The sequence below is a fragment of the Furipterus horrens genome, unplaced genomic scaffold, assembly GCF_987537825.1.
Source record: "Furipterus horrens unplaced genomic scaffold, mFurHor1.1.pri manual_scaffold_6, whole genome shotgun sequence".
Classification (NCBI taxonomy): Eukaryota; Metazoa; Chordata; class Mammalia; order Chiroptera; family Furipteridae; genus Furipterus; species Furipterus horrens.
The window spans coordinates 161,529,006-161,548,745 of NW_028327176.1; the positions used below are offsets into that span (position 1 = coordinate 161,529,006).

The following is a 19,740-nucleotide window of genomic DNA, read 5'->3' on the forward strand; positions in this document are numbered from 1 at the left end:
ATCATTTGCTACTGATTTGAAATGCTCTCTGAATATCAAACTTTAAACTTCTATAGACTTTAGTTGCTCTTATATTGATCTGTTTATCTATTTATGAGCATCATCATTTTTATGGTTTATTCATTATAAAATGTTGCAATATCTCCTTATTGCCAACGTTCCAGAATTTTCCTGGTACATTTTGCTTCTTATCTTTCTATATAAATTTTAGAGTCATCTTGCCTGAATTAGAAAAAACCCTATGGCATTATTCAAATGGCATGGATTAATCTTGGAACAGTCAACACATGTGTGATGCTGTCTTCCTAAAAAAAAAAAAAAGTCTTCCTATCTTTTTAGTGTTCAATTAAAGTTTTCTACATAAAGATGTTGCACATACTTAGATAGTATGTCATGTTATTGATTTTAATGAGGCATTTAATCAATTATAACTTTTAACTAATGTTTATATATTACATTGAATTCTCTAATCCTGCTCCAAAAGCAACCAATCAAGCAAAGTCCAAAAGGAAAATTACAGGCATTCAGTTCAAGAATGCCATTTTCAGAAAGTATCTTGGAAAAATTTCCTCCAGATACATTCCTAGAGACCTTTCAGGCTATGATTTCTGTTTGGTACACTCTTTTTTTTCATAATGTAAATGAAAGTGATAAGGTTATGTGTGCTGAGGTGAAAATAGCTTGAAGTAACCCCAAAATAATTTCTACTTACACAATATTGAGTCATGCAAGAATTTTCACAAAATAAGTTGCAGATATGTGAAGCAGTCTGTTGAGATAAAAAGTAATATTAAATAAGAAGCAGTACACTAATATTCAGATATCCTCCTGTATAGTTTTATGTCAATCAGAGTCCCCTTCACCCCTGTATGAATTCAGAGTTCTTCACCAATGAAGTATTCATTAAGTACCTATTATATACCAGTCACTGTCCTAGGTGCTAAAGACACAAAAATACATATGTTTTAACTATTGCTCATGAACATTTCATATTATTAAGAACAGTAGTCTATGTCTTGGAAATTAGGCTAAATGATTTCTATATGCCCTTTGAACATCATAGTAGAGTGTTCTGGCTGAGGAAAATTTGATACTCTAAATAGGAAGATAATTTTGTTTGATTCACTATTTACTGCTCATTAATCAGAACACAGACTCTATAAATTACACACTAATTTGAGATGATTGATAAATGGTAAATGATGTCTAAATGAATTATAGAGGTTGTGGTGTTATTGGTCTGTATAAAATTAACCTATTTTATATTTAACTTACCAAGTTACTCCAGCACTCTTTATTTTCCAATGAATAAATACAATTATATGTAAACATAATATACATTTTACAAAACTATATGCATTTATAAATGTATATATACATATATATACACAACATATACCAATATGTGAGTTATTACCTGTGTTTCCTCTCCCTCTTTGAGCCAGTTTTATCATTCTACTATTTCCATCATCAATAAACTGAAAAACCTTTGATGTGCTTTCATTATAGTTTTCCACAGGAGTTCTATTTTTAGCTTTATTAAAATTATACTTTAACAATATCAATAAACCCTCATATTTTTTTCTTTTCATACTTGGGCTCATTTCCAGTGCCATTGTGAGAGCATGATGGCACTTTATTTGAAAAAAATTTGAATTTAACTTTGCTTAATAATGATTATAAATTGCTTTAAACTTTTTTCACTGCTTTTGAATACAAATAGAACTATATCTCATCAACATCATATTCATATTATTGTTTCTCAATGCTGAATTATCAATTTTCAAACAAAAACATTTAAAAATTTTTAGCACAAGCCAGTGATTTTTTTAAGTAGCTACGCCTTATTATATTAGAATAGAAAAAATAGAAATGAAGTAAATTGAACTGAAAATATCAGGAGGCAGTCCTCACAGCAAGAATAAGGATATTTATCTACAGTATACATGAGATCTTATATACTGGTATTACAAATCAAAAGAGTTCGAAAACCCACAGTGGTTTAAACATCCTGTGTCCCAGGCTACTGCAAGGTCATTGACTTTAAGCATGTGAGTTGACTCTGAAAGGTATTAACTAAATGATCATGTCTAGTATTTACAGGAACTAGATAGCTGAAATAGCAGCTGAGGCAGTTGTACTTTCGCCTACCTCCTTATATATCCTTTATGCCAACATATTTCAGTACAGCATGAACATATTACTGATGGACTTGCCCACCAACTCAGCTTTCCAACTCTGTTAGTTATGATGCAATGATTATGGAAATGGAAGGAAAAGTTTATAAATCCATCTCTAAACTATATTATTAGGTGTCAGAATATAACACATATAACATGACAATTAGATCTGAACTGAAAATGAAACCTTTGCCAAAGGGATCTGAAATAAGCATTAGAGAAGTATAAACTAAAAGAAATACAATTTCATGTTTGAGATTTAAAAATCGCTTGTGCTTATCTATATGGTATACTCAATGAGTGTAGTTGGAGTACTCTTCCATAATTCATTCTGCTAATGCATCCTTGAAGTTCAAGTGGCGTTTTCCTGTCTTCAATATGGAAAGCTCTGTGTAGAGTGTCTAACAAATTCAATGTATTTAAATGAAAATGTAAAGCCAACCAGGAGAAAGACATCAAAGATATTTTAACATCAAAATTTATTTAGCCCTGGCTGCTGTGGCTCAGTAGATTGAGCGTCGGCCTGCAAACCAAGTGTCGCTGGTTCAACTCCCAGTCAGGGCACATGACTAGGTTGCATGTCAGGTCCCCAGCTGGGGGTGCGAGTGAGAGGCAACCACACAGTGATGTTTCTCTCCCTCTCTTTCTCCTTTCCCCTTGCTCTAAAAATAAATAAATAAATAAATTATAAAAAATTTTAATTAATCAAATTGCCATTCATAATTGTGGCACAGAATTTTGGTTCTCTGTAGAAAGAAGAAGACTTTGTTGAAATAATTTCATGCTGAGACAACTCTTTAGTTGGAAATTCCTACTAAATTAGACAATGTGTTCAAAGGCCAAGACAAGGTCCAGGTTGGTAAATAACCTGGTTTTTGTTTGTTTGTTTTTGTGACAAAGCTCTATCATCATATTGCATCTATCGAATATCTTTAAATCCAAAAAAGAAAGGCATAAATTTGGATGCTCTTTTAACAAAAAATATAGTTTTATTTTCTTCAGTTGTCACTCTCTGGAATAGGACTTGGGACCCACAGAGAGTGTTGTGGGTGCAAGTGGATAGAGCACATTTCCAAATCTGTTGAGGTACTTTTTAAAACTGTTCTGGCCTTCCTCCAGCATTTGTGCAGGCTCTTCCTTTAATTGTCTGGTGCTGACACTCATCACCTCTAAGGAAAGCCTTAGTGAGCCACTGTGGAGGTGTTACTCTCAGGTATGTTTAGGAATAAAGCAGTCAAAACCTTTCATTTTTGTAGTATGGAGAGTGTTGTATTCAAAGGTTATTTTTGCTTTTTTTATATTGTCTTATATCTGAACTATATCCTTTTCAAGATCAAATTTGGAGGTGGTCAGAGGAAGTGTTCTATGAAGTTTTGCTGTTCAGAGTGCAGAGCAGTAAGGGCTGATCAAGTGCACCTTAATGTGTGATCGCTCCACAGGAACGGTAGTGAATTTGGCTTATCCTGAAAGGGTCAGCAAATTGAAGAGCTATTAAATTTGCCAGAATGGCCCCAGTTGAGCTTTTCATATCTTTCTCCTCTCTCAGACAGTAGAGCTTAACTCAATGATGGCAGCCAGGTTTAAGAATGTTTTTAGGGCAATTGCAAGTGGAAACTTTCCCAGGGCAAAGAAATAATGAGCTCTAAAGCCCAAGAGACATTGTTTTAGTGGAACTATTTTTCTCTGTAAACTACTGATATCAGAGTTTCATGTAGAAGGAAGAAAGAGGGAAAAGGTTAAGAAATAAATGTACTTCACTAGCCATTTAGACTTCATGTGTATGTGTACATTTGTGTCTAAAGATGTAACTTGGGCCTTTGCAGGATATTTTTGGCAATGATCTAAAATGCATTGCTACTCACCTTTGGCTAAATTCATAGACATCGCCTGGGAGCTGGCCCCACCCCAAGTCTCCTGAATTAGAATCTGCAATCTTAGTAAGATTTCCAGGTAACTTGTGTGCACATTAACACCTGAAAAATTATGGCCAAAGTCATGATACTCTTTTGTTACTAGAATACTCACTAAGGTTAATAGCTACAAAGATATAACTAAAGAAGAAAGGATAAGAATTACAAAAGTTCTTTGCACACATTTCTGGGCTGTTCCTCAGAAAGGTCTTACCAATTTTTATTTGCACCAGCAGAGAATGAGTAGGTCCTTTCAATTATAGTCCTGTCATTATTGTGCAATATTAAATAGTAAAATTTGCATATTTATTCCATATGATATGGTATGACATAAGGATGTAGCTTCTATAATTCTTAAATAGTCAACCAGTTTTTCCAGAATTAGTAAATGACCAAATCTCCCTTCATATGTTGAACTGAAATGCTACCTTTATTTTATGTATTTAATACAGAGCCTTTGAACTTTGTATTTTTCCCATAGATCTGCCTTTCTAGTCTGACATCAGGGCCATGATATTTTAATGATACCGCATTCCCTCACTTATTGCGAGTATTATATTCTAGACGCCCCTGCCCCCCGCGACAGGTGAAAATCCGGGAAGTAGGAACCTTACTTTTATTTTAGTACTTATATATATTTTAAGGCTTTATAAACCCTTCCTTCCCACACACTTATAAACCATTCCCAGTCCCTTATTAACCCTTCCCACTCCCTTATTAACCTTTTCCACACTTTTATAAACACTGCTTATGTTCTTAAACATTCTACACTCTTAAACCTACATAACTTTAGCAACATACATATATGGTACTGCAAAATACCGCGATATAGTGAAAAATCCGTGATAAATAATTCAATATAATATTTTTTAAAATCCCACGATACAGTGAGGCCATGATAAGTGAACCATGTTAAAGAGAGGGACTACTGTAGTCCCTCACATTCTCAACTATAATATAAATCCCTACAACATTCTATGGATATTTTCATAATAACTATAGATGTAAAAGAAATTAAGCTTTTCATAGTGCTTATTTTATGGGCATGTAGTAAGAAAAGAGGAGTTGATCTTAATGCTCAAGATATCAGCATTTTTCTCTCATTCTACTATATGCTGATTTCCTTCATCACATTTTAAAATATGAGGTTTATTAAGACAACAAAATATATTGAATCTCTGCATTCAACATGGTACCAAGCCTAGTGGCATGGTAAAAAGGGATTTAAAGTAAGAAAATAGAATTCATGGGCATCACTCTTAGGAAGATTGCAATAACTGAGAATTTAAGTTAGGTGTAAGATACAGACTCAGATACATGTAAAGTACCCAATGAGAAAAAATATAAATGAACTTGAATTAATGTTCTAAGGCTTTGGTAACAAAGAATCAGAAGTTTAAACAACAGAAAATTATTCTTGTACAGTTCTAGAAATTAGAAGTCTAAAATCAAGGTGTTGAGAGAGCCCTGTTTTCTCTCTCAGCTTCTAGATGTCACAGGCAACCCTTGGTGTTCTTTACCTTGCAGTTTATACAACTCCAGTTGCTATCTTCATCATCACATGATTGTCTTCTCTGCATGTCTGTGTCAAGTGTTCTCTCTGTGCCTCTTCTCTTTTTATAAGGACATCAGTCTTATTGGACTAAGGGGCCAGCCTGCTCAAGTATAACATCATCTTTACTAATGATATCTGCAATGACTATATTTCTAAGTAAGGTCACATTCTCAGGTACTCGGTATTTGTAATACAACATATCTTTTTGTGAGATACAACTAACCCATAACAGAACTCTTTAAAGCAAAGGGATAGCTCAAATGGGATTAACATTGGTAGTCACTTACAGATGCCTTAATAGGAAAATCACACACCCTTGCTACTGGTAAACAACACAAGGAAAACTGTGTAAGCATTTTCCCACACTTCCCAACCCCAGCAGGTAAGTGCACATTTTACTTAATGATAGGGTATCTTTCACTCAGTGATCAGCTTGGAGACATTCCACTGGTGATTAAGATTCAGGAGAATATGCTATTAAGAACCAGAATTAGACATGGTGGTGGAAGGAAAAAGTTTATGAATGATCGTAAAGTTTATGATCCTAGAAAATTGAAAGAAAAGCAGGCAACTACATGGGTGAGTAGTAAACATTACCCAGGACTTTTGCTGGATATATGTTTTGTTTTGTTTTCTTATCAGTATAATTAACAGACTGCCTTATTATAGGTCATTGTTAAGCTATTGTTAATTATTTTTTCTCTCATTTATTTGCTAGTTAAATCTCTGTTTTGTTCCACTTCAACCCTTGCATTTCTGAACAAAAGTGTTTTCTGAGCCCATGACTCGTCTAACCATCTGCCACTCACTCAGGAAATGACTGCATTTAGACATATATCCACTCAGTAATTTGTGAATAAGGATCCAAGGTGTTTGTTCAAAGTAATTAATTTTCTTACATTATCCTTAAAATCAGCAAGATGCAGAACCAGGTGGTTTAGCTGATTTCCTCTAAATCTACCTTTACTTATTTTGTTGGTTTTCATCATGTGATTGAACACAACTGTAAAAGGCAGCATATTAAAAAGGCTACATCATTTTAAAAGTGGGCTCTAAGAGATATAGTGAAATATAGACATAAGTTTTATGCTCATTTCAAAGTGAAGATCCAAGTAAATGGAGACTTGAGATTTGAAATAATTGTTTAGAACTAATGTCCAAGGAAACATTACCTAACTACTGAGACATACGTAAAGGAAAGTTATTCTAATGTATTCACACCAAAGCCTCTTTAACACATGAACAATTTATTTAAGCTCTCTCATTTTGCAGTTGTTTCCTAACTAGGGACAATGTCCTCAGAAGAATAATCACTATGGTTTTTGAAATTTGCTAAAATTATAATATTTATAATTGCATGAAATGTTGGACCTCATAGAAATTTGGAAATGACTAAGTCTAACACTTAATTTTAAAATTGTGGGACCAAGTTCTTCAATCTATCTTAAAAAATATAATTTCACTTGTTTTCTAGGAGAATTTGGACAGGATCTTATTTACCATGCTATTTTAAATTACTTTGAGAAGTCCTTTGAGTCTTTTCTTTAACCAAGAACCTTTAGCATTTTGGTAGAATCTGATGTAAAACATTTTGGCATCCATATAATTGACTACAAGGGGTCCAGTATAATGTTGAAATTCATGCTTCCTCATAAGTGTTAGTAGTGGCTTAATTTTCCCAAGTCTGCCTGCCACTATCTTTATAAAATTAAAAGATGCATGCTGTCTTTTATGCATTTGATATTTACAGTTGAAAGGCCTGTATCCTAAGCAATCTGGTTCACAGTTAGGTGTTAAACTTGACATTTTATAAAGCATGGACTTTTTGAATTCTCAATTCTTTCAGCTTGTTTTGAGCTAATTGTAAATTAAATGGTGTATGTGGAGGCTATGCATATTTAATTAACAGCTTTTCTTGTTATAATCATTTTATCTGACTACTCAAAAAATAGATTTTATTGAATGATTTTGGGGGAGGCGTAAGCAATGGGTTTATTTAGGGGGATAAAGGGGGAAGTGGGAGGGGAGAGGCAGCTCCCAGACAAACTCAAGGGCCCATACGAGCAAGGGGAATGGGGAGCGGGGAATGGGGACTCCCAGTCCTCCTTGTAGGCTCATAGGAGTCCCTTGAATGATATTTTTAATTTACCCATATCTACAGAATATCTCAGCTAATTCCTTCCCACAAAATATTGAGGGAAAATTCCAGCTACATTTTTAGCATTACCTATTAGTAAATACATATAAGATATGTTTCAAAATATACATTTTTGTTTGATGATAAAGCAATAACTTCATCTCAAAATACATATAAAGTGTTTTTGGAAGACCTGTAAGCAAACTGCAACATATATTCTGAAAACTATATGTTGCCAAGGACAGAACTGACAGTACTATTTTCACATGAGTCACACCAGCATTGATAAGATTGAAAAAACAGACACCAATTTCATATCATAAGTACTCAGAAAGAAAGATGTAGTTGACTTATGGGTAATTTCAGACCAGAAATTGGTTTCAAAAACCTGCAAATTTATATTTATTACATATACTGAGTATCTTAGTTCAGAGATTATAAGCACTGCTTTAGATCAAATAAAAACAGGCTAAAGCCATTTTTTAACCTTAAGTCTTTTAAAATTATGATGAGTTCTACTTTAGAGCAGTTCTGAGAGCTGACTGTGCCATGAGTTTGGAATGTTTTTCTTCAAATAGGACAGAAAATCATAGGTCACTTTGTACCTTCTTACAGAGATTGCTCACACATGAGAGCTCAAGGCAATTAAAAATAGAAAAAAAATAATTTCCTTCATCCAGTTTGTGTGTATTTCACTCAATTTCTCCTTTTTGGAGAGAGCCAAACCTTCCCCAGTCAAACCTGAATTTATATTTTCTTTAGCTACTATTTCTGTAAAAATTGTTTTCAGAAAATATCTGACAAAAATAATTCAAGACTAATAATAATATCAACAACTAAATTACTAAAAACAATTCAAAATAATATATAAATGAGTCATCACCTTTCTAGGTGGTTCTTTAATAAGAGTAAATCTTGAAAGATTTCAAGCATTAGCATTCCAATCGAGGAAATATTTGGGTTGATTAGTGATTTAGATTCCAGTGCTTCCTAGATCCCACTAAATTAATTTACTTGTCAAAAAATGCAACAGGCAAGAAATTGGGTCACCAAATCTCACCTTGCTGTACCCTTTTTCCAAGTTTCTGTCCCTCATATCCCAACAGCCAAGTTCAATTCAAGTAAAGGTGAAAAATAATTTCCTCATTTAACAAATGTGGTATGTTAACCCATGCACCTTTGCTAACCCTCAAAAAGGCTCACCGACTCTGAAATAATTCTTTGAATGTATTTTTAAAACCATTCATATATATGAAAAAGCATAGAGTTTGAAAATAATTTCTTTTTGCTCTCCCCACTGATTTATTCTTGAATTTACTCTAAAGATGAGGTATGCCAATTTCTCCTTTAATTTAAATGTGCACTGGGTGATCCCTTGGCTAACACAGCTACATGAAAGCATTTTGTATACAGATCCATTACTGTAGTCATCCTTTGGAGAATAATGGAAAGGATATAGATTTGACAACATCCTCAAATCATACCACATATTGCAGCTATACAAGAAACAGAATTGCCCTGAAACACATCATGGGGTTATGATCCTCCTATTTCATCTCTCCAACAGGCTCCCCTTTCTTTCATGAGTTTTTCAAAAGTCTGTCTCTTGTGGGCAGATCAGAGAAAAATTTAAGCAAGGATGCATGTTCTTTCTATTCCACTAAGACTAAAAAGAAATGCAAATGGATGAGAGGTGAGGCCCACATAAACGTATATTGAATGACTCCCAGTTGCTTAAATTATCTGAACTTTAGGAAGTAGTCAGAAAAAAAAAAAAAGAACAGACAGCCAATAGTGAGTCACAGAGAAGCAGCCATGAAGAAAATTTAAATAGCTCTAAGAACATAAACAGTAGAAGAGCATCCTTCCAGCGAGTAACAGGTGCAGGACTCAACACAGAGAAGTCAGCCTGCTGCCATATGGCCTGTCTGATTGGCAGCCCTGCAGCACAGTTCATAGCCACCTGCATCCAACCTCTAAAGAAAATATAGTCTGTGTCTCATTTGGGGGAGAGAATGGTAAAAATCCATGGGAGAGCTGTCGACAAAGCAACGAAAGTTGGTAGGCCACTTCAAGAATTTTACTGCAGTTTGTATGCTGTTGTTACTGGTAGGAGGGACAGTTAGTTAGCAGTGCAAGATAAACACTAGTTCCAGACTTGTAAATCTATGATGTTTAATACAATTCAATCGCTTCTCGGCCTTTTGGCTAAGATCAAGTGTAATACAATTCAAGTTATCCTAAAAAAAAAAGAAAACATTTATGGCATCCTGAGTCTATTGATAAAATTGGCAAAATATCAATCTGTTTTCTCAGCCATGGCTCATCACCTGCGAAGGCAGCAACATCCTCCAGGAGACAAGAGCAATATGGATTAGGGGAACAGAATTGAGATTCTTTATTGTGGTATTGGGGCCACATAAACTTTTTGTCAATAACCAAAGAATTATGAAAAATATTAAACTGCAATTCTTTGCAAATTTGTAAATATATGACTATATGTACAATGATTCACATTTATAGAGGTATAATGTTATTGATCTCATGTTATTGTTATTTGCATATCCTAGTATTGGAAAAATATAGAATTTTTACTGGACAAAAATCCTCTCCTGAATTTTTCTTTTCAACATACTTATGTGAGAAAGTGACTAATTTGGCAAATGCAAAAATATATAGCAAGTAACAAAGCCTCACCCTTGCATATACTTCCATGTAGTGGCAATATTATATCAAGAGCTATTTTATTGATAATGTCTTCTGTGGAAATTATGCTCTTCCATGGGATAATGAGGAAAGCATTCCAAGGACACACACACAGGAGATTATGGTGCAGCAACAAGGTTTATTCGTGTGGAAGGCTGACCCTGGGTTTCCAATTCCCAATTTCCCTCCATCCCATCATGGCAAAAGTACAATTATGTCCTCAGCAAGGCCAAAACAAAAGCCAGTGTTCAGAGTTTCTACTTCAGAGGAAAGCTTAGTTTTTTTGGAACCCACACAGTCTACTGCAGGCCCCAGTAGCTGCTAAACCCTCAGGGTCACGTGCTCCCAGACAAGCGTGCACAGACCGTTGGGCAAGTGTGTTACTGGGTGGGCAAGAGAGGGAAAGAGCTCCTTTGTTCCCCTGGGATATATTAACTTGGGTTTGGGATGGACCAGGTGCTTTTTTAAAACCACCAATCAACTTCCCAAGTTTTCACAGGTTTTTGATAAGTTTACACTCCTGAGTTGGAATAATAGGGCTCTGTGGTCCAGCACCTCCCCCTGTAACTCCCAACGATCTAGCACTGGAGTGGGGAAGGGAGGATGTTATCCTCCTTTGCAGAGAAATGCTGTGGTCCCCTGGAATGTGAAGCTATAGCCTCCTGGTGAAGCAAACAGGCTTATCCTCCTCAATGTCTAATTCCCTTTGCTTCCCATTATTTTATTAATAACTCGTTAACTATCGACAGTAACAGTGTCACTGGGAGCTGCTTAGCCAAAGAGAGATTTCTTTCTTTTTTTTTTCTGTTTGAAGTAATGGTTTTATTCAAGACCATTCCAGTGTTAAACAGAACTGTTATCTCATACAGGTCAGGGAACATAGAACCACACAATGATATATTTAGGCAAACCACTTCATCTCCCCATCAAATATCTTTTTTCAAGTATATTTTATTGATTATGTTGTTACAGTAGTCCCATTTTTTCCCCTTTGCTCCCCTCTGCCAAGTATCCCCCTTCCCTCCAGGAATCCCACCCCCCTTAGTTCAAGTCAGTGGGTCATGCATATAAGTTCCTTGGCTTCACCCTTTCCTATATTATTCTTAACACCACCCTGTCTATTTTGTACCAACCGATTATGCTTCTTAGTTCCTGCACCATTTCCTCATTTCTCTGCCTCCCCACTCCCAGCTGATAACCCTCCAAATGATCCTCAAACCTATGATTCTGTTCCCATTCTGGTTTGCTTAGTTGAATTTTGTTTTTATTTTTTAGATTCAGTTGTTGACAGTTCTGAGTTTGTTGTCATTTTAGTGTTCATAGTTTTGATCTTCTTGTTCTTAAGTAAATCCCTTTGACATTTCATATAAAATGGCTTGGTGATGATAAGCTCCTTTAGCTTCACCTTGTCTGAGAAGCACTTCATCTGCCCTTCCATTCCAAATGATAGCTTTACTGGATAGAGCAATCTTGGTTGCAGGTTTTCTTTCATCACATTGAATACTGCTTGCCAGTCCCTTCCTGCCTGCAAAGTGTCCTCTAAGAAATCAGCTGATAGTCCTATAGGCACCCGCCTGTAAGCAACTCTCTGCCTAAGGCTCTGCCCCTTACAATGTAACAGGAGAGACTGCTCTACCTGGGACATGGAGGCAAACAAATACAGGATCCTGTCAGAATCCTGTATTTCAAGGTTCCAGTGGGAGGACTAAGCGATGCCCCCAGGACTCTCTCTTCATCTTTCACCTTTGGCATCTCAGTCATCATGCATCCTGGTGCAGTTCCCTCTGGGTCCAGCTCGCCCAGGACCCTCAGTGCTTCCTGGACCTGTCTGTCCATCTCCTTCACAAATTTGGGAAGCTTTCCTCATTTTTTTCAATTCTTGCTCCCTCATTCTGCACTGGTTGACTGTTTTTTTCTTCCTTATGTTCCAAATCATTGATTTGAACTCCAGTTTCCTTCCCTTCACCATTGGTTTTGATTGGATTTTCCTTCGTTTCACTTAGCATAGCCTTCACTTCTTCTCTTATGCATTTGCTGTACTCAAGCATATGTGTCCAGCCTGTGGGCATCTTAATCACCAGTGTTTTGAATTCTGCATCTGTTAGGTTGGCTATCTCCTCGTCGCTTAGTTCTCCCACTGGAATCTTGATCCATTCCCCCTTTTGGGCCATACTTCTCTCTCTCCTCATTCTGACAGGCTCCTGTATTTGTTTGCCTCCACATCCCAGATAGAGCTGTCACTGCTGTTACGTTATAAGGAGCAGAGCCTTAGAGATTCATCAGTACAGGGTGATCTGTTTCACCATGCTGTGGCACTGTATGTGGGGGAGGGGTCTGAGAGGGAACAACGCCACCTGTTCAGTACTCGCCCCTTTTCCAGGCACCTCTCCCTTCTGCACCAGACTGGTGCCCCACTAGCTGCTGCCCTGGCCGTCATTCCCAGAGTGGGTGGGTCTCCAGACGTTCTAGGACCGTGGGGGCCCTTTAAACAAGCGGACTCTGGTGAGACCAGCTGTTTCTACCTCCACCCTAACCCCCACTGGTCTGCGCAGTCAGGAGCAATGAGGCTCAATTTTTCCCCATGCTGACATCATGAGCTGCGAGGTCCAGTGAGGAGCTGGGAACGCTCCCCAAGTGTCCCTCTTGACTTTTTAAAATGTGTGACTGTGCTTTCCGCCAGCCCTCCATTGCTGCCATCACTGATGCCACCACACCACGTCCTCTCCGCCCTGGCTCCGCCCCTCCTACCTGTCTGGATGAATATTTCTTCTTTATATCTTTGTTTGCTGGACTTCCATGCAGTTCGATTTTCTGGAACTTCTGGTTGTTTCTAGTTTTGAGGTAGCTGTATTCTTTCTTAGTTGTGGAGGGAGGTGCAGCATGTCTGTCTATGCCTCCATCTTGGCCGGAAGTCCCACTCCCTCAAATATCTTCATGTGGGTTAAAAAAAAAAAAGCAATTAAATAAATATTTAATAGAAATAGAATCACAAAGGGCCAATCTGGGGGTTGTGTAGAAAGCTAAAAACAATTTTGACTTGGTAAGCTATTGAGTTTATTAAACAGTTCTTGTTTTAACCAGTGCTAGTTCTATATTCTATTACCTTACCAGCTTCCACATGGAATCATAACATAAAATGTAGGAACTATGGATATTGCCATAAAAAAATCTGTAGACTTATAATGTGTGCTTGATATTCTGTTAGGTGGGATTTTTGAAGATGAATGTGGCAGACCCTGTTCCAAGCAATGTGAATTCTAGCAAAAGTCAGGGCAAGTAACTATACTTTGTCGTATTTGTGAAGTGCCTAATAAACCAAATGTTATCAAAACAGAGAAAGGATGAGTGATCAGAGATATATCATAAAAAGTTTGAAGCATATCATACATGTGCATGTTGTTGACATTTTGGTTACACACAGAGGACTGAAGACTGTTCTAGCCTATGCTTCTTTCAAAGCACTCATCACCTGGGCCATCCCTGAAGATATGAGTCACCAAGAATTTTGAGATATCAGTTCTTGAGATTCAGTGGAGATCCAGAATAAGAAAGTTGCCATGGAAATATGATACTAACCCCCAGAAGGCCTGATGAACTCTATCCCAAAATGTTCTTTTTCTAAGGCAATGGCTTTTAATATTTTTTATTTTATTCTTTTTTATTACCATTTAGTCCTTTTATATTCCCCACCATAATCCTTACACTGATGTCCATGTCTATGAGTCCCTTTTCCTTTATGTTCAGTCCCTCCACCCCCTAACCACACCCCTTAGCTGTCATCTTGCTCTCTATGAGTCTGTCTTTATTTTCCTTGTTAGTTCAGTTTCTTCATTAGATTTCACATATGAGTGAAATCATATGGTATTTGTCTTTCTCTGAATAGTATTCCATTTGCAGATGAATAACCTCATTACAAAGAAAATTTTCAGGCTCCACCCTAGACCTATTGAATCAGAATCTTCATATGTGAGGCACAGGAATTCACATTTTAATAAGAGGTCCAGGTGATTCTAAGGTCTGTTCAAGTTAGAGACACACTGCTAGTATTTCCTTTTATAGCCTTAGTTTGGGGGAGATGGCAGGTTAGTTAGCCTCCAGGCTCAGAAGATTCTCCAGCAAATGGAGTTTCAAGGATTTACAAACATTCATGCAATAAGTCAGTAAATAGAGGTATTGGAATCACCTCAGAGGCTTAGAAAAAACAGCCATGCCTGGACCTTACCACCAGATTATTCAATGTTTTTAGCTTTCTTTTTTTTATTTTTTTTATTATTATTATTTTTTTTTTTGCTCAATTACAGTTGTCCCAATTTTTTCCCTGTTGCTCTCCCTTGCGCTGCACACCCTCCCCCACTATTCCCACAGTCAGTCCCTACCCTGTTATCCATGTCCATGGGTCCTTTATATTTGTTCCTTAACTAAACCCAAACCCTTCTTTCCTCCACTTTCCCCCTTCCCTTTCCTCTATGGTCACTGTCAGGATGTTCCTTATTTCCATGTCTTTGTTTCTATTTTGCTCATTTGTTTGTTCTTTTCATTGGGTTCCACTTATAGGTGAGATCATATGGTATTTGTCTTTCACCAGCTGGGTTATTTCATTTAGCATAATACTCTCCATTCCCATCCATGCTGCCAGAAAGGGTAAGAGTTCCTTCTTTCTTTCTGCTGTATAGTATTCCATCATGTAAATGTACGGCAGTTTTTTTGATCCACTCATCTACAGATGGGCACTTAGGCTGTTTCCAGTGCTTGGCTACTGTAAATAGCACTGCTATGAACATAGTGGTGCATAGGTTCTTTTGAATTGGGGTTTCAGGATTCTTCAGGTATAATCCAAGCAGTGGGACCACTGGATCAAGAGACAGTCCTATTTTTAGTTATTATTTAGAAATTCCATACTGTTTTCCATAGTGGCTGCACCAGTCTGCATTCCCACCAACAGTATATTAGGGTTCCCTTTTCTCCACATCCTTGTCAACACTTGTTGATGGTTGATTTGTTGATGATGGCCATTCTGACCAGTGTGAGGTGGTATCTCATTGTGGTTTTAATTTGCATCTCTCTGATGGCTAGTGATGTTGAGCATCTTTTCATATGCCTATGGGCCCTCTATATGCCCTCCTTGGAGAAGTGTCTGTTCAGGTCCTTTCCCCATTTTTTTAATTGGATTGTTTTTCTTCCTGGTGTTGAGTCATAAGTGTTCTTTATGTATTTTGGAGATCAAACCCTTGTCTGAAGTATCACTGGCAAGTATGTTTTCAGATTTCTCATTTAATTTGTTGGGCACTTTTAGAAGCTTGCCGGATCATTCTGATCTGCAGTCAAGGTTGAAAATACTGCATCTGGAAGTGGTTCACAAACTTTTCCCACTAAGAGTCTAAGGGAGCTGGCAAAGAAAACAGTTTTGATAGAGAAAAAAAACCTAAGGGAAATACATTTTTTAAATATATCAAACTTTATTCTTGGGTTGTATAGCATTTTTGAGACTTCCGTCTAGAAAGAAAGACATTTTAAAAAATTTTATGCTGCAGTGACTGAGTAGCATAGATATTTCAGGCAGATTAAAGGTCACAATGTAGGATCATTATTCACATCATATTGAAGTATATCAAAACCTTAAAGCCTCTAATTAAAATGTTCTCTTTTCTTCAAGACATTTCTACTTTTCCTTTTCTTCACTTTCTTCTTATTCATCTGTTCCTATTTTCCAACCACTAATTGTTTCCTGCTTCACTTTCAGCCATCACAGAATGATTTCTTTGAGTCTTCAGGATTCAATCATGACACTTAAATATTTACATGGCAATTCCTTGGGAGTCATAGTAGTTTCCATAATTATGTAATGATTAGTTCCAATTACTGCAAAATTTTTCATTGTGGTTCTACTACATTCTAGGTACTGTTCAAGGTACTTTGAACCCATCAGGAAACAAAACATCCAAAAATCTTACTTTGAGTGATCTTAATTCTAATGAGCCAAGTGCAAACAATAAACAATATACTTGACAGTATATAGTATGCTACAAAGTATGGACTATGGTAAGTGATATTTAAAAAGAAGGAACAGAGTAAGGGAAGTTGATTATGTGGGCATAGGAATAATAATTTTAAACATGGTGGTTATGGAAAGTCTCATAGGGAAACCTAATATAATACTATAATACATTGGCCATGGTTGAATGAAAAACAAAAAAACGTGAAGGAATTTCAATTATATAAGAGAAGAACATATCAGGCAATATGTATGCTTCATGAAATACTGGACAACAAAATTTTAGAGGATTTGGTTTTCTCTTTACAGTAATGAAAAAAAGTACTTCTTCCCTAGTCATGCTGGACTTCTCCACTCTCATCTATCAACCTGTTCCATGCAAATAGATGTTTTAAGCTAATGATTAATTCCTGTCTTTGGATATTCATTTCTGTTCAGTTTCCATGGAGAACTATGAAATCACAAAGTTCACATGGTTATTACTGTGTTGTCAGAGACAGTAAGTTGGCAGTCATTTACCTTTGCCTTTCACCAAACACATTTATATTCATCAGCATCCCAAGGTTGTGTGTATTTGTGTCTCTGTGTCTGTTTTAGTCACACACACTGCTGTGCAACCTAATGAGACCTGTATCACCTGTAGCACAATTGCACTGAGCCCCAAATGTTCTTTTCCTTTGCTCATTACAAAGTTCAAACCAAATCACCTTACATCAAGTTAATGCAGTTTTTGACTAGAATCTCATAGTTGCATGTGTTTTACTCTTCGGCTTAAACCAATTTTTTTAAACGTTGCGTACATAAAAACATCTGCAAAGCCCTGGCTGCTGTGGCTTAGTGGATTGAGCGTCGGCCTGCGAGCCAAGTGTCGCTGGTTCGATTCCCAGTCAGGGCACATGACTAGGTTGCTTGTCAGGTCCCCAGTTGGGGGCGCGAGTGAGAGGCAACCACACAGTGATGTTTCTCTCCCTCTCTTTCTCCTTTCCCCTCTCTCTAAAAATAAATAAACAAACAAATTAAAAAATCTTCAAACAAAACTTAATTAATTAATCCCACAAACATCAGACATATATTGATTCTAGTTTGTGAGGGGCATTTTGCTAGATTTTGCCAGCACAGAGAAGGAAAACTCTGACTCCAAAAAACCTCCGCTGCCTTGAGGCATACCTCTTCAGGGGAAAGGCTAAGGGAGTAAACCCCAACAGAAAATCCGGAGCCGGAGTCCCTAAGGCGGTTTGACGTTGTAGTCAACACCGGCAACTCCTGCGGCGCACCTGAAGCCAAGCTGTATTGACTTTGTCTTTCCCTTAGACCCTTCAGCTGCGAAGAGAGGGGGGGTCTGCTGCATGGGCAACAGCAGACCCTCCATATCACCCTGCCCAGGCTCTGTAGCTTCAGTTTCACTGGAGAGGACACTCCAGCGTCATCGCAAGATGTCGACTCAACACGGGAGGAGACAGATACCGGTTATAAGCTCATCCGATTGGCGAAGGAAACGAGCGCCAGGGGTCTCCTCTGACGGTGGGAGAGGTCATCGCACCTCACTGGACAGCTACCGTCTCGCCATGGCTCGCCTGCCCCACTGGGTGCATGGGGATCAGAGAGGCGCCTCTCGAAAAGTGGGCCACAAAACACCCGCACCAGTTAATTCCAAGCAAACAACAAGAAAGAAGCCTCCGGCTCTTCGCCTCGCTAGCTGGAACATCAGGACCATGTGCCCCGGACTTACTGCAGACCTTCCGTGGATCAAGGGTGCCAGGAAAACCGCTGTCATCGATAGGGAACTGGCACTAAACATCGACATTGCGGCTCTACAGGAGACCCGGTTGGCCGACAATGGAACTATCAGAGAAACCAACTACACCTTCTACTGGCAAGGGAAGTCTCCGGACCAACCAAGACAGCACGGTGTTGGGTTCGCTGTGAAGAACACGCTTGTTAACTCCATAGAGCCACCCACAGGAGGCACAGAGAGATTACTTACCCTCCGATTGTCAACAACTTTCGGCCCAGTCAGCATTCTTAGCATGTATGCCCCAACCCTCTGCGCCACCACCGAAGAGAAAGAACAGTTCTACCATGCACTGGACGAAGCGTTATCCAAGATTCCCAGAAGTAACGCTCTCTATCTCCTTGGAGACTTCAACGCAAGAGTAGGAGCCGACCACATGGCCTGGCCCACCTGCCTTGGAAACTTTGGGAGAGGAAAGATCAATGAGAATGGTCAGCGACTGCTTGAGCTTTTGTGTCACCACGGCCTGTGCGTGACAAACACATTCTTCAAGTGCAAAGAGATCCACCAGGTGTCATGGAGGCACCCCCGCTCCCGCCATTGGCACCAGCTTGACCTCGTCATCACCAGAAGAACGGATATTGGCAGCACCCTCCTCACCCGCAGCTACCACAGTGCAGACTGCGACACGGACCATGCCCTCGTGGTAAGCAAGGTGCGCATAATGCCGAAGAGGTTGCACCACTCCAAGATGAAGGGTCGCCCACGCATCAACACCAGTTGTGCCAGCAACCCAGTTAAGACCCAGCAATTAATTCATCAACAAGATGGAAGATGCACTCGGCGAGGGAGTGGCGGCAGATGACATTATCGAATCCAATTGGCCACGTCTCCGCGACGCCATATACAACTCCGCCATTATTGCTTACGGGAAGAAAGAGCGGAAGAACGCTGACTGGTACGAGGCTCACTGGGAAGAAATGGAACCCGTGATCGAGGCTAAGAGGAAGGCCCTACTGGCTTACAAGGTCACGCCCACTCCCAGTACACTTCAAGCTCTACGGGCTGCCAGGAACAAAGTCCAGAAGACCGCCCGCCACTGTGCCAACACCTATTGGCTAAACCTGTGCAGAAGCATTCAGGAAGCCGCCGATATAGGCAACGCACGAGGAATGTATGAGGGTATCAAGAAGGCAACAGGCCCAATCCCCTCCAAGATCGCCCCCCTTAAGTCCAAGACAGGTGAGGTCATCACTGACCAGGAACAGCAAATGCGGCGGTGGACCGAGCACTACCTCGAGCTGTACGCGACGAAGAACACCGTAACAGACACTGCTCTTAAAGCCATCCCAGACCTACCAGTCATGGAGGAGCTAGACACTCCACCTACTGCGGCAGAGCTCGGCAAAGCCATCGACCGCCTTGCTTGCGGGAAAGCACCAGGAAGCGACGGAATCCCTCCAGAAATCCTAAAGAGCGGGAAACCAGTCCTGCTACAGCCGCTCCACCATCTACTCTGTCTCTGCTG

The 19,740-nt window shown here is 38.7% G+C and overlaps 1 protein-coding gene and 1 pseudogene across 1 annotated transcript in view; both read left to right on the forward strand.

Annotated features, from left to right (window-relative positions):
• Positions 1 to 19,740, forward strand: part of NKAIN2 (sodium/potassium transporting ATPase interacting 2) — a 946,372-nt gene that overhangs the window by 657,060 nt on the left and 269,572 nt on the right. The window lies entirely within an intron of this gene.
• On the forward strand, positions 9,971 to 10,131 carry LOC150007713 (U2 spliceosomal RNA; annotated as a pseudogene).